Below are 13,844 nucleotides of genomic sequence, written 5' to 3' on the forward strand. Positions count from 1 at the left end.
TGGCACCTGATGTCACGAGTGTTGGCGTCCTCTTGCTCCCTCTGGTTCCTGCTTCCTTTTGGAGCTCCTCCAGGCGCTCCTGTGGGTCTGTGCCTGCCGCCCTCAGCCTCTGCGGTGTTGGGCTGTGTTGTGGTGGCAGAGCAGGCACAGCTCAGCTGCTCCAACCGCAGTCCTTGTCAACAGATGGGTTTGTTTAATAAGCCGAGAGGAGAAGGGAGTGGTTGCAGGATGTGATCTATCCGCTGCCTCTTTTTCTGGGGTAAAAGTACTGTGAGCTTCTCCTCCTCTGCCATTCTGGCAGCAATCTTGTAACTCATGTGTACTTGTTCACCAAGGTAGATTTTTAGATGCTCTTGTACCTACAAGATGAGGGAGAAAATATTTATTTCCCAAGCTGTGCAGCTTTTTTGGTTGACATGCTTGAGGGCAGCAATAAATCCCTTTTCCTAGGGTCTTTTCCTTTGATCTAGCCACTGTCCCTTGTACTGGTCTCTGGCTTGAGATGTGGAGAGCTCTGCCTGATGAAGGCTGGGAGGATGCTTCACCCTTCACTTCCCCAGCTGTTCTTCAGCGTTAACCTTGATGCTTTCATGTAACTTCTGAGCCCTTTGGTCCCTCCAGCAGGTTGTATCCTGAGCCTCCTTGGAGGGGTTGGTTCCTCACGGAGCCCCTGTACTCAGAGCACCCCAGTCTTCACCAGAGGTAAGTGTGGGAGAGAGAGGAGGAGCGTTGCAACTGGTGCCTCCAGGTGGTTAAGCTGGTGTTGGGCTTCAGGGGAGGAACAGCTGTGGCACAGCTGCTGGTGGGGGTTGCCTGTGCCAGAGCCTGTTGTCCTGGAGGACACGGGGGGTTTGCGTTTGATCCTTGAGAAATGGCAAGTCCGGCAGAGCCGCCGTCCCACCGGCGCTGGCTTCCAGCCTCCTCCCCCCAAAATGAACCCAGACCAAGACCCTGAACGGCTGCAGTGTGCAATGCCAGGCTGTGATATTTTCTCGCCAAAACCTCATTTTACCAGGGCATGGTTGTACCTTAAACTCAACCATTGGGTTTCATCCTCTTCATATCACAGATCACAGGATGGTTTGCGTTGGAAGGGACCTTAAAGACCCTCCAGTCCAACATCTCTGCCACGGGCAGGGACACCTTCCACTAGGCCAGGTTGCTCATCTCCCATCTCTCTGGTTTACCCAGCTGCTCTGCTCCAGCATGTTTACAGGACCTCTTGGTCTGGGCCACCTCCTAATTAAGTAAGAGCCATCCTCCACGTTATGAATAGCAAGCAGAACCAGACCTTGGGCAACCCTTTTAATACTTCACTTGCATTCAGGATGATTTGATAATTATTTTGATCGTTTACCTCTCTTGGGCTGTTTTAAATCTATCTTTCCTAGACTAGACTCTGAAATCCTTTCTGTTGTCATGAGTTTCATGTTGCAAGGTTCTCATTTTGGTTAAACTGCCAGGAAAACGCTCCCCAAACATTTTCTGGGGTGTACCTGCTTCACAGCATCCAGCTGCCTCCACCCTGACAGTGTGAATCGCTGCGGCCAGGCTCTTCCTGCAGCGGCAAGTGATGGACTGTGATTTTTTTTTTTTTTTCTTTTTTTTCTGAATCGGGTTTCGTTATGTTTTGAGGGACGCGTTTGCAATGGGGAAACGTCCCCTCTAGATGGCAGAAATGACAGCAGGAAAGTGCAGGGGGCCCGCGCTGCTGAGCAGCAAAACGCAGAGGTGCAGGACACGGCGCTGGCCTCAGTCGGGGGGTCTTGAGCCGCCACGTGGGACCCACAGAGCTGTCACCAGATGGAAGTGCCCGGCCTGCTCAGCCCTCCTGCCGACACCCCGGGAGCTGCGCCGCTGCTAGCCCCGAGCCCAGCCTTCAGCTGCCCCTCTGGGAGAGGTGAGTGCTACCTGCGAACAGGGACAGTGCTTCAGCCCTGTGGCAGCACTTGGAAAATGGGGAGAGAAAAAAAAAACAAAGTCATTTAGATCCCTTGTGTCGCCCCTTCCCTGGTGGTAACAGAGAGGGAAGCCCTAAATAACCCACCCTATACTGGGTGACCTGCTTTTAGCGGCTGCCGCTGTGTCTGACAGAACGAAGCAGCGAACGCCTGGATGCCCAGCGCTAACGCGAGGCGACAGGGTGGCCGCCGGGATGGCGATGGGTGGCAGAGGGACCGGGAGCCGGGTTGCTGGAGCCGGGCTGGTCACCGAGCGGGCGGTAGGGCTGTTGGGCATCGCTTGCAAGTTGTTTTTTGGCGGCTGTCGGCAGTGCCCCCCCTGTGTTTGGTGTTTTGGAAGGGCCACGCTGCACATCAAATCCCGTAACTGGGTGAGCGAAGGCACCTGTTGAAATGAGTTTAATTTCTGCATCCTCAGAAATGAGATGTCTACTTGATTAATTGCATTTGCAAACACAAATACCTTCCTAAATCCATATTTTTAGTACCGGCTTGTTGGGGATGCCACCATCCCTGCATCCCTGGGCCAGGCAAGGACCTTGCTGAGCATCGCAGTTGCGGTGGCTGCTGAATTCAGGGTCCTACACAACCGCAAATGGTGTCTCCCAGTGCTTGATGGGGGGCTGGGGTCAAGGGAATAGACTGTGGCAAAGTGAGGGTACGGGAGTCTCCCTGCCAGGGATTTTCTGTGATTCAAGATGCTGGTCCTGGGGGACCACCTAGGAGATCTTCCAGGCAGGAAGGTGCTGAACATACCAACCAACAGGTTTGGGGCATTTTGGAGTGAAGGTGGGCAAGATGAAGGGCAAGAGGGAGCTAACGCTGTCAAATGTGGTTTTATTTAGCTATCCCAAAACCTTGTCACCTGGCTCCATGGGACTGTGGGGAAGAATTTCTCCCTGAGTATTTTTTCTTGGCATCTCAAGTGCTTTCGGAGGTAGTCCTGATTTTCAAGCTTTCTTCTGTGCAATTGCAAAAAGGCACCGCGGGGCAGAGCCAGCCTGGGAAATAATTGGGCAGCCAGCATGTAAAATAAACAACAACAAAAAAAAAGAAGCAAGAATAACCGTGGTTTTCTTGCTGCCCCATCAGTGTCCAGCTTGGTCTGTGTGTGTGCTTCTGATCGCCAGCGCTGGGATTTAGCAGCCCGGGTGTGAAGGTGTGATGGGACGTGCTCACATTGGTGCACGGGGATGATGTGTGATGGGTAAGGCTGTGGCTACAGCGACCTGAGTGCTGTCAGAAGTTGTTATCAGGGGAGGAAAAAGCTTATTGCAAGCCAGCCTGGGTTCCTTGCATGTATTTAGGACCTTCCAGAGAGTTTGCTCAGCACATCAGCGGGGTTAGTGCTGCCTGGCCCCAGCTTGGGGGTCCAAGGCCACAAGTTACCAGCTTTTCTGGCAGAACCCACTTTTTTCCTGCTCTATCCAGCGCCTGCATTTCCATCAGTAGGCAGCAAACCTCTTCTAGGAAATCCTCCGGCAGCCTGTGTGGCCTCAAACAGGATCAGAGCGCCCTACTGCAGGGGGTTTGGGGTGTCATCCCTCTCCCTAGGGTCACCCCTCTGCGGTGGAGCCGTGGGCTGAGACCTGCCGGCGCTCCCCAACCTGCCGTGGTGCAAAACCTTCCGCCATCTCGCGAGCCGCTGAGTGTGCTGGAGCAGATGAGGAGTGTGCCCGCGGGAGCGGGAGGGAGGTGGGCTGGGTGGGCTGGGGATGGCTTTCCCTGGCTGAGGGATCCAGCCATTCTAGATTGTGGGCATTTTCTTTTTTTTTAGGGAGCTACAGCTGAGATTGGTCGCTACCCTGATTGCCAGGTGATGTGGTCCCTGCCCAGCCATGCTGATGCCCTTTTTGTGCTCTTCCACAGGACAGCAAGGTGACCACCACGTGCCAGCTGCTGCTGCCTTACGCTGAGACACCCACCAGCACCATCAACACCGACAACAGGTAGGTCCCATAAAACCACAGCTAATAACCCTCGCTGGGGCTAATTGACCCTGGTGGGACCCAACCCAACCTGTGCCAGCACTCCTCAGCCAAGACATCACTCTTCCGAGGCTTCTTTTCCCTGACTGTGCTGATGCTTGAAAGCAAGATGTGGGGAAGTATCGAGTTTTCTCTCTAGCACAGGGTACTGGGGAGCATCCAGCTGGTACGTGATGCTCCAAGGTGCTTGTAGGAGTAGGAGTCCTGCTAGAGGAGGAGTTTGTATCAGCAATAGCGTGGCCAGCAGGGACAGGGAAGGGATCTTACCCCTGTACTCGGCACTGGTGAGGCCACACCTTGATGAGTGGGTTCAGTTTTGGGCCCCTCACTCCAAAAAGGCCATTGAATGACTCGAGCGTGTCCAGAGAAGGGCAATGGAGCTGGTGCAGGGTCTGGAGCACAGGTCTGATGGGGAGCGGCTGAGGGAACTGGGGGGGTTTAGTCTGGAGAAGAGGAGGCTGAGGGGAGACCTCATGGCCCTCTACAACTGCCTGAATGGAGGGTGCAGAGAGGGGGGATGAGTCTCTTGAGCCAAGGAACCAGCGCCAGGCCAAGAGGGAATGGCCTCAAGCTGCGCCAGGGCAGGGTCAGACTGGCTCTTAGGAAGGATTTCTTTGCAGAAGGGGTTGTTGGGCGTTGGAATGGGCTGCCCAGGGCAGGGGGGGAGTCCCCATCCCTGGAGGGGTTGAAGAGTCGGGTTGAGCCAGCGCTGAGGGATCTGGTGGAGTTGGGAACGGTCAGGGTGAGGTTCATGGTTGGGCCGGAGGAACTTCAGGGGCTTTTCCAACCCAGATGATTCTGTGATACCAGCTCTGTCAGCTCTGCGAGGAAAAGGGCCGCCCTGGCAGCTGGACCAGGAGCCAGGATGTGCCTGCCTTGCTGGACACTGTATTTGGGTCAGCCTCATCGACTGGATGTGCAACTATGTCATCCCTGGAGAGTGTGGGACACTGATCCATAAACGCGACTGGCTCTGGACAGGGTGGCATGTGCTGCGAGGAGCACTGTCCGGGGCAGAACACTGCAGCTCCCCGTTTCTAGAGCTCAGCCCTGCTCCCATCCTCCAAAAATGGGCAAAAAGAGGGGAATCCAGTACAGGCTCAGCTTGTTCTCACAATAGCAACTGTGACTCCACTTGTCCGGGATGTGGCTCCAGCCCTGTGAATAGCCATAAGCCATCTGCAATTCAGATTGTGTGCTTCGGCAATTGGTACAATCAGATGCTTGTGAAATCGGGGATGCATCCCCCTCCTGACAGCCTGATGCCTGATTTCTCTCTCCCCAGCCACAAAAGGAGGGAGGAACAGGATGTTTTTTTCCCGCTTTTACTTTCCCCATCCCAGCTGCCAGAGATTCGAGGAGGTGATAAAAAAAGAGGCAGAAAAGGCAAAATGCCAGTGCCCAGATTGAGCTCAAAGAATTCATGTATTTTATTTCATTGCCCCATAGAGGGGATTATTTTAGTGAACCCACATGGGGAGGAGACCCCTGGGAGCTGGGACCAATGAGCGCAGGGAAGGACAGGGCGGCCGCCCCCCTGCCTTCAGCCTTGCGGTGGCCAAGTCCTCAGTCCAGCATTAAGATATTGCAGATATTCCCTTGAAGCACTGGGGTTTCTTCTCCTGTTTGCTATCAGGCAAGTCTTGCTGATGGAAAGCAAAGTGCCTGCATGGTTCAGCCCCAAGGGGTGTCCCTGGCTTCCTATGGAAAGCCAGCACAGAGGTGATGGGGACTGAGCCCTGCTCTCCAAAAAGCCAAGTGTGATGCTCCAGTCACCCTTGTTAAAACCAGCAACATGCTGGCCTGGATATACGAGGTCTAGGATGAGGAAAAAGGGGAGGCTTATAATTTTTCCTGGTTGGAAGTGCAGGATACTTGAGTTGCATCCCTGCTTAAGGTGGTGGTCCCACAGGTGCCTCCCAGACTGGAGAGAGTAAAGCAACATCCGGATCCAGGTGGAGAGGGGACAGTGGTGTCACTGCCCACGCTGGTGGGGGAATTGCTCTCCCTGGGGAGCCATGGCCAGCATCCTTGGGGTGAGAGAGCTTGGCAGGCTGTTCCCCTGAGCGAGGAAGATGATCTCACGTGTTTCATTGATTTTGTATCTGATTGCCAATTATTACGGTAGTTTGACCTGCGGAGGCCAGCAAGCCACAAGGACTACAGTCATCTCGGCCACCACAGACATCCTTGTGGCTTCAAACCTGGGCTGAACATCCTTTCTGCTCCCTCCTCCCAGCCCCAGGCTCCCAAGTGCTGTCCACGCTCTGCCAGCATCCCTAGGGAGCAGCCCAACTCCATCACAGCAGCTTTTCCACATTTCATTTGCCTTTATATATATTTTTTTTCGAATGCACCACAATTTGTTTTCACCCCATTTGCCCTCTGAAGCATGGGTGCTGCTGCTCCTTGGGGCCATCACACTGCAGCTTCACCCCATCGGCTTCAGGACCTGCTCCTAACCTGCAGACACCAGGGCTGGCAGGTAGGAGCAAAAATGAAGCAGACAGCATGGCTGTGGTAGCATCTCTGGGCTCTTTGATCTTTTAATTGCTGAAATCTAAGCCGATTACCCTTGTCCTATCCACCGTGGTCATAGGGAAGAAATTTCACTGGTCTTGCAGCACCTCTTGGTGTTTCTAAAGACAGGCACGACCTTCCTTCATGCCTTCTCATCATCTTGGCTGCAAATCTCCTGCCTCTCTGGTCCCTGGGTGCCTCTGAGAAGAGTTTGGCTCCGTTTTCTCTCCACCCTCCTATTAATAGTTGCCCTTGTCAATAAGGACTCCCCATCTCTTCTGGGCTGGTCAGACCCAGCTCAGCCTCCCCTAACACATCCCATTCGCCAGCCCTGACCATCTTGGTGGCCACCATCGGACCTTCTCCAGCTCCTCAGTGTGCTCCTCCACTGGATGCAGCATCCAAACACAAAGTCCCTGGAAGGATCAAAACACCGCCCAGAGCATCGCTCTGTTTTATCAGTGAGCTGTTAACACCCGATCTCAACCCAGTCTTCCCATCACCTTTGTGCCCCTGATGCATTTTATTTAAGACCCTGTTTCCTTCCTCTCTCGTAGGAACCTCACGCCAGGCAATAGCATAACGGTGTTGACAAGGCAAAACTGAGATCTCTCCTGTCCCCAGGTCTGTTGTCCTGCCCTAGGAGGAAAACAAAGTCTCCTGGTCCTCTGCAGTGGTAGGATGAAGCCTTCTGGGAGCTTGCAGAGGAGCAGAAGCTTCACCCTGTGCCACTGCACACAGGAGCCGTGGCTCTGGAAGGGACAATGATGGCATTGAGCACGGGTGCTGAAACGCTGCCCTATTGTGCCTGGCAGAGAGATGCCCGGGAATAATCGCCGCCTCCTTGGCTTTGTTGCAGGGCTGCGGCCGGTTGGGCTGCAGAGCTTTTCCCCCCTCGAAGGTCTCCGGTTATGCGGTGAAGACTCGCAGCTCAGGCACACCTTTTTTTCCTGGCTGTGAAAGGTAAGGCTCGTCTAATCGCTTCCTTACCGATGTGTGACTCTGGAGGGGGTATCACTGCTTGGGAGGAAAATGTGGATTTGGGGACAAAAGGATGCTCTGTTCCTCATCCTGGGGGGCCATGCCACTCTTTCATTGATCTTTGTCATATATTTTGTATATATTTTTTTATATATTACATATATTATATAAAGTCAGAATCAAGAGCCATGCAAATTGTCTGTTGTCTTTTTATGCCCGTAAAATGTTTCATATTAAATACATGCTTAAGCCACAGAGATCCAACTTGGGGCCTGGGCAATCCCTTAAAATTTAGAGCCAGGGTTTTGCTCGAAACTGTTTCAAACAAGGCTGAATGAGACTTTGCTCCGGGTCCGAAACAGTGATTCTGAGATATTGTAGAAGCATATTTAAAGATGTTTTCAAGCTGGGCGCCTACAAAAGGATTTCCCTAAATGGTTTCTGGTGAGGGTGTTTTCCTTGCCCAAAATCTGCTTGAAAACCTCCAATTTGGGCTGATGTTTTGGTTTGTGACCGTGTCAAGGGCAGCACCAGCTGCAGAAGCAAGTGCTGCGGCGATGCCTCCCTTCTCCCTCCTCCTCCACCCCCAGAGCATCCTATGAGCTAATTTCCTCTTGAGAACCCCTCCTGGGAAGGCATCCCCCCTGCACGGTCAACCAGTCTGTTTCCCAGCTTGTTCCTCCCCTAAATTGAAAAAAATAGGAGGATGAAAACTTGGCTGCCCCATCCCAGCTGTGCTGGGGAGCAAGAATATCCCTCCTCCTTAAACCCGGGGAAAAACAAGTTATTTTGAGGAGTTTCACATGGCGGGTGCTACTTAAGAAATGCCCAGGGACGTGAACTTCGATCCCTGTAAGATGAGGAGATTTGAAGAACCACCAGATTTTAAAGCTTTAGAGCCATCTTCATACTGGATTTGCTAAGTTTTGGAGGGTTTCTTGAATTGCAGCAAGCAAAACCTTGCTGATTTGGACTCCTGGAAGCCAAATCTTACCTCGTAGCACGGGGCCTTTAAGGAAAACATCAATTATTGTGAGATCATCCATAAAATCATGCGAGCTGGCAACGTGAAGGAACAGATAACGCGTGAAAGGTCGCGGCCTCCAGACGGACAATTATTTAATCCCTGCTTGTTGTGTACCCTGCTGGGTAACATCACCCCCCCTCTTTGACTAGAGACCTGCATGAGGGGCAGAACCCTATGGCTGAGAGCAGGAGGGGCTGGGGGAGGAGGAAAATGTCCTCTCTGTCCTCTTCCAGCTGTTTTCCCTTCCAGCTGTTATCTCCAGATGTTTCCAGCTGCCCCCCCCCGCCCTGCAAAATGGGGCTGGGAAGAGAGCAGAGGGATGAAGAGGGTCTGGGATGGGGCTGGTGGGGAATGCCGTGGCCAACATAAAATACTAAAAATTTGCTCAACAAGCGCTGCTTTGGGCTGTTCCCTTTGACATAAAAATTGGGGGGGAAAAAGAGGGTTTTGATGCTGCTGCAGTATATCACTGCAGCTGTAAGGACGGGTCGTGTTTGTAGCCAGCTTTCCTTTCTGCTTCACCCCTGTTTGAACAGAAGGTCCAAACAAGAAGAAGCATTTCTTATCCCATGGCAGCACCTCCACTTTCCGCCTCCCCTCTCCTCCTCCAAGGAGCTGCTTTTTTTGCTATTATTAGCCCTAAACCCTTAGATTATTTGAATTATTTGTTTTTTCCCTAAGCATTGCTCTCAGCTCGTGAAACCATAGCTGCAATCTCAGCTTTTTTTCTGGACTTTTTTTTGGGTGCTTATAAGGAACTTAAAAAAAAGACAAAGAAATCTTTGGCGTCCCAGGGAACAATGGGTTTGCAGCGTTGGACTCGGAGGAGCTCTCCTGTCTCAGGAAGCTTCCCCGGTGGAGGTCTCCACGTCACTGTCTCCCGCCTGGTGCAGTGGGAAGAGAGCTCGTCTGGAAGGGTTGGGAGGGCAGGAAAAGCAGCGGCTGGGGAGCTCTGCCCGCGGCGGCAGGCAGGGACGGGGCGCTGCCTGCGGCTCTGCACACCCCAGCACGAAAGGATGGGATGTTTTTGCAAACGACTGAGCCCAACGCTTCTCCGTATGTTACTTTTTGCGTTGTTCTTTTTTTCCTCCCTTCCACTTTATTTGGATATTTTGCTGGATGGTTTTAGCTTGGCTGATTCCCAGCACTTCACAGACCCCCTCCCTTTGCTTCAATCCACCTCTGCTCCCACCCCACTCTCCCCTGCTCTTAATTTTCTGCCCTTTCCCCATCATTTGGGTGGGGAATGCATTTGCTGCAACTTAACTTTCATATATTGCCTTTTCTGCTGGTGGAAAGGGACATAACATCCCTATTTGGTGTCACTTTGTGCACACTTCATATCGGCATAAATCATCTCCCATCGCACAGGGCAGCGCAAATCCATCTCCAGGGAGTCTGGGATTAAACTGCTGGTGTTTTGGCTTTTTCCTGATGGAAATCCCTATGTGCTCTGGGACCTTCTGGCCAGTCCCATCCCAAACCTCCTCCCCATCTCAGGCCACCAGAGGTGGGGAGAGGAAGATGCTTGGGGGTCTGGTTTTCCTGCTGGTCCTGCTCTTGGTCCCTTGAGTTACATTTCTGAGGCTTCTGCTCACATAGCAAATTTTGGGGTCTGCAGCCTGCTTGCTTTTGGAGCATCAGCTTAGGTGGTACATGCTCATGCACCAGAAGCTGATCTTTAAAGACCAGCGCCTGCAGAAGACGTGGTTTTGCAGCTGGTGTCTCTAACCCGTGGACAAAAGGTCCATTGGTAAGTTTATGTTCTCTGTAAGATGCTTTTTGTATTGTGTTGGTTTTTAAATAATAACCAAGGATGCAGCACAATTTTCATCCTTGCCTCTCAAAGCACCTCACAAAGGGTGTCTTTTCTCCTGTGCAGCTGGGGAAACTGAGGCACAGGGAAAGCAGTGGCTCAGCAGCATCACCACCAGTGGGGGCTGAACCTCCTCCTTGGTGACCTCATCTTCTTGGCCCCTGGCCCTTCCTTGAGAGAGAACTGTCCTGTTGGCTACCAAACACACTGAAAGCTCCTCTGGGGTGGGATCTTCTCCAACCTGTATCCTCTATCAACACCTCTAGTTCTTTAAATGAATCTTGTTTAGAGATGCTGTTGCATTTCCATCGTCTTTATCAGATCCATCCTCATTAAAACCCTAAGATATTCCTCGTGGTTGATGGGAGACCTCCAGGTCACTGGTTACAGTTGTAGCAAATTTAGTTGCAACCAGCATTTATCCAAAGGGATCCTGTAAGAGTGGGGCTAAAGGACCTCTTGAGTCCTCCTGGTCCATGCTGTAGGGAAGCATTTCTCTCACTGACCCTGGGGGCTCCATTTCCTCCCATCCCAAAATGCCTTTTCCATCTATACCAAGCAAGGAGCTTGGCTTAATAAATGTATTTAAGCTGTGCTTAATGGGAGAGAGCCATGTCCCCTCCTGGCAGAGGGAAGCAAAGAGCACCTTGAGTCTCAGGAGGCCACAGGCACCTTCTCCCTTCACCCAAATTACCTTGAAATGCCACAGGAGGGCAATCTGTCCTCTGCCCAAAGCCTCCTTAGAAAGTTGGAGGAAGGAAATCCAAGTCACGGATGGGTGGGAATGGGGGAAAGGGGCATGTCACTGATGGGGAAATCTGTCCCTTGTACTTCTGCAAGCTATGAGAGCTATTTCTGAGACAATCCTTGGGTGTTGTCCAAGACTGAAATACCAGAAGATTTTTTTTTCGGTGTGTGTCATAAGGAAACCCCTCCTTCCCCTGTAATGTACTGTAGACGTGGACCGCAGCGTTTGGCATGCGCTGTATTTCTGCAGGTCCCAGCACTGCAGAGGGCTCGATCTCATAATTTATGGCTTGTTTGGAGCTTTTCCACCCAAGGTTCATCCAACCAAGCACAAAGTTCACTTTTAAGGCTGCACAGCTCCCTTTGACCCGGTCCATTGCTTGGAGATCTTGGTGACTGACCACATAAACTGCTTTGCTTTCTGCTCCTTGCTGCCAGGAAAAGAGAAGATAAAGGAGTTTGTGTGCAGGGTTGCTGCATGCAATCAGTGCAAGCCAGGGCTGTAGGGGACAGGTAGAAAATGAGGAACCTACTTTTTGGATGAATTTACATGAGATAAGACCCATTTTAACATAGCAAGGACTGAGGGATCTCGGTGTCTCCCGAGGCTGCGTTTCTCTTTGCTTTGTTATTTCTGACCACATCTTTTAATACACTCTTAAACACGCGCTCGGCCAAGAGCTTTACAAGTGTCTCCTTTGTGCAAAATGCCTTCCAAATACAGGGTGGAGGCCAGCAAGGCAGCGAGCTGCAGATGGCACGTGTGAGCCCACCAGCGGGCTGCTGCCAGGATGTAAATGGATAAAATAATGGGAAAATGGCCCAGAAATCCCTCACTGTGGCCAAGTCACTGGGCTGAAGAAATGCTGCCAGCTCCTGCGCAGCCCTGAGCATCTTTGGGTGCTTAAATCCCTTATCAGTCTGATCGTCCAGATCAATTCAGAGTTAATCCCACCCAAGACCCCAAATGACATTCCCCGCTGATTTCAGCCCAGAAAATGCTCTGCGGCGCATCCGGAAGCCTCTGCTTCGGAAACCTTGTGCTGGTACAAACATAAGCTGAGCCAAATTCCTTCAAGCACATTTTTATCATCCTTTTTTTTTTTTTTTCCTGCCAGGACAATGCTATTGCTCGCTGCTCTGCCCAGCCCTTTCCTCTGCGCTCTCAGACAGAAATAGTTAACCAGGTTCTCTATGATTCCTTTCCTGCGCAGGCAGCTCCTCTCTGCCAGTCTCTGCTCCAAGCCCTGGGGAGGAGCCACTGTCTAGTGACATGATGCAAGAGCAGACGATGTCTCCCTCGCACTGGCAGTGTTTTGGTGACCCGGTGGCCTGTGCAAGCACTGCCAGGACCCTCGAGGCTTGCCGCAGCATGAGAGCAGCCCTTTGCTCTCCTCTTGTGATCCGGTGGGATGGGAGCACCTCATGCCTCTGGGGAAGATGTGAGTCAGCCCCGGTTCTTGAGAGCTTCAAGTCAAAACAGATCAAGCTAATAAAAAGGAAGCAATGCTGGAGAAGAGGAGGGGAGGAGAGAGCAAAAAGATGACACCACGGGCATTGCAAAGCAATCCCTCTGTAGAAAGAACCTCATTTGACAGCATGGCTTCTCCTGGGGTTGTGGTTGGGTCCCCCAAGAAAGGGGAGACCACCAGGGCCAGGACCCTGTGCTGCCCCAAGCACCCCGACTCCACAGGCTGCATATGGGACACCCCGGGCTGGTTTTGGTTGCCCACATGTAGGTGTTCAGGTTATCCGAGATACCCATGAGTTTTCCCGGGGCTGTGGGGAAGGCTGCTGGCTCGCGCGATACTCCAGCTGCCGGAGTGGCGATTCGGCACTCGTGTAGTCTTCTCCAAGGGCACCTGGAGGAAGGCTGCCTTTCAGTGGGGCTTTGTTGTGTGATTGGCTTGGCTTCATGGGAGGTGGTTGCTCTCAGGCTACAAATTCCCTCGACAAAGCATTTTTCATGCTGCAGGGTCAGGGGGAGACGAGTGAGAAGAGATCAGCCATAGCTTCATCTGGTTGAACGGACCCAGAGGTTTGCACAGGATGGACACGGCGTTTGGTGGGAAATGCCAGTTTGGTGGAGCATGAGACATCCCACCACCCCAGCCGGGCCATGGAGACCTGCCTAGCATCCCCGTGTGAATGGAGAGATGAGGAGCCCCAGCAGAAGAGCAAGGCTTTCCTGGATGCCCCTGGGGTGGTGAGACTGACTGCGTGCCACCATGATTTTGGGAGAGGGGGAGAATGGCTGTGTCTTCTCCTTTGGTCCCAGCCTGGGAGACAGCCCTGGGGCTGATGCCAGCGGTGCTACAGCACTGCTGGTCTTTCAGCAGGTGGGATCCATGGCAAAGAGACCAGATCTTGGGCTCATCCCTGCATGGGGGATGTTCCAGACCTCGCCCTTCTTGGCTCTTTGGGTTGCTGTAGGGTTTGACTGAGGCTGTTTCTGCCTGGAGATCAGAGTGGCAAATGCAGGAGGTTTTGATCTCCTGCTTCAGTCCTCAAGGTCAGCATGAGCTGTGGGGGTCCATGGGGCACTTCTGAAGCTGGTTTGCAAGATAACCTCACTCCTACCTGTTCTAGCAGAGAGGGACGCCCTGGAAAATAGGAGATGGATGCAGCCAGGCCAGAAGAGCAGCAGGGAAAAGCAGGCAGCTTTCTTCAAGAAATACTGCGTCTAACAGCAAACACATGCAAGGTTTTGCACCCTGGCCAGAACGCATGTGGGCGTGGAGCTCATTTATTTAGTCCTCCATGAGCAGAGCTCGCCCAGAGATCCTGAGGTGGGAGGATGAGGA

The 13,844-nt window shown here is 52.4% G+C and overlaps 1 protein-coding gene across 4 annotated transcripts in view; it reads left to right on the plus strand.

Moving 5' to 3' along the window:
- The first annotated feature begins 1,191 nt into the window (after nt 1-1,191).
- Nucleotides 1,192-13,844, plus strand: part of GJC2 (gap junction protein gamma 2) — a 39,134-nt gene continuing 26,481 nt past the window's right edge. Inside the window, exons 1-3 of one of the 4 annotated variants that reach the window (XM_074845401.1) lie at nt 1,192-1,900; nt 3,831-3,910; nt 7,027-7,432. The gene's annotated coding sequence lies outside the window, so the exon portion shown is untranslated. Of the gene's footprint in view, nt 1,901-3,830; nt 3,911-6,514; nt 7,433-9,421; nt 9,534-12,391; nt 12,483-13,844 lie in introns of those variants that run through there. The other 3 variants (XM_074845410.1, XM_074845429.1, XM_074845432.1) reach the window with 3 other exon arrangements.

Source organism: Strix aluco, chromosome 1 (genome assembly GCF_031877795.1).
Source record: "Strix aluco isolate bStrAlu1 chromosome 1, bStrAlu1.hap1, whole genome shotgun sequence".
NCBI classification, from domain to species: Eukaryota; Metazoa; Chordata; class Aves; order Strigiformes; family Strigidae; genus Strix; species Strix aluco.